The following is a 1,500-nucleotide window of genomic DNA, read 5'->3' on the forward strand; positions in this document are numbered from 1 at the left end:
CCGTCCATGCCGACCAGATATCCCACCCCAATCCAGTCCCACCTGCCAGCACCCGGCCCATATACCTCCAAACCCTTCCTATTCATTTATCCATCCAAACGCCACTTAAATGTTGCAATTGTACCAGCCTCCGCCACTTTCTCTGGCAGCTCATTCCATGCACGCACTACCCTCTGCGTGAAAATGTTGCCGTTTAGGTCTCTTTTATATCTTTCCCCTCTCACCCTAAATCTATGCCCTCTAGTTCTTGACTCCCCGACCCCAGGGAAAAGACTTTGCCTATTTATCCTATCCATGCCCCTCATTATTTTGTAAACCTCCATAAAGTCACCCTTCAGCCTCCGACGTTGCAGAGAAAACAGCTCCAGCCTGTTCAATGTCAACTATACTTCACTCTGAGCAAGTTTCAGCTGGTTCAAGAGGTAGAGCGGGGGGTGGGGCGGGAGTTCGCTTGCTGTCTGGCTCGTTGGTCTAGGGGTATGATTCTCGCTTTGGGTCTTCGTCGACGCAGATTTGCGAGAGGTCCCGGGTTCAAATCCCGGACGAGCCCGCGGTTTATGCCTTGTGCAAAAGTGCCTCTTCCATTTTCTCAAAAAGTACGTTCGTTAAACGAGGTTGGGCTCCCTGGAGAACCAATGGGACAGAAAGCAGCGAAGTGAAATGATTGGAGATAGCGTTGAATAGGTTGACGTGAGTGTTCCGGTGTTTGAGGGATGTCAGCGATGAGGGTGGGTTGGAAATTTGGGACAGCTCTCTTCGGAGAACAGAAGTTTGAAATCTGGCCCGATTGAAGCTTTCCAAGTTACGCGAAGTCGAGACAGAGAAAGTAATGTAGTCATGTTTAAAAGTAACAATGTGCAGAATTACATGGAGAAGGCAAGAGAATGATACGAATAGAGACCCACGTTTACTTACTGTGTCGACCCAGCAGAGCGAAGGTGGGCCGCATGGCGTCTATCCAGAGTGAAATCACAGTTCGACCAACAGAATGTGGGAAGTTAGAAAAAGTTTATATTTACACAGCCTCCATACGTCTGCGCAACACCATATAAGACGACAGCAGTGGAGATCTTTGACAACAGTCTCGTCAGACGAAAGGCTAAAGGGACCTGTGGAAAACGGCGCTGTGCGTAAGAGCTGAGTGGCGCAGCGGGAGCGTGCTGGGCCCATAACCCCGCGGTCGATGGATCGAAACCATCCTCTGCTCTTGTTCAGTGTCTCCTTGAGCGATGGGACTCCGTTCGGCATCTTGTCTTTCAAAAGACTTCCTGACTGTCTGAATGCCCCGTATCATACCATATCGTTTGGCGAAACTCACACCGTTCAAGTGACCGGCTTTTGGACGTCTGAGTAGTCTTCTCCTGTTCTTCGTTGGTTTCCTATGAACTGAACCGCAAAACCACTTCTCTGAGATGCCAATGAGCTGATAAAGTTGAAACGCATGCCTTGTGGTTTCGTGCCTTCCATGCAGTAATTCGCCACGCCGGTTCCGACGTGAAT

General features: G+C 49.7%; 1 non-coding gene across 1 annotated transcript; it reads left to right on the forward strand.

Annotated features, from left to right (window-relative positions):
• Positions 1 to 460: 460 nt before the first annotated feature.
• Positions 461 to 550, forward strand: trnap-ugg. The gene is given in 2 exon segments: positions 461 to 496; positions 515 to 550. It is a non-coding gene; the product is annotated as a tRNA-Pro (tRNA).
• Positions 551 to 1,500: the final 950 nt, after the last annotated feature.

The sequence above is a fragment of the Chiloscyllium plagiosum genome, unplaced genomic scaffold (genome assembly GCF_004010195.1).
Source record: "Chiloscyllium plagiosum isolate BGI_BamShark_2017 unplaced genomic scaffold, ASM401019v2 scaf_36774, whole genome shotgun sequence".
NCBI lineage: Eukaryota > Metazoa > Chordata > Chondrichthyes > Orectolobiformes > Hemiscylliidae > Chiloscyllium > Chiloscyllium plagiosum.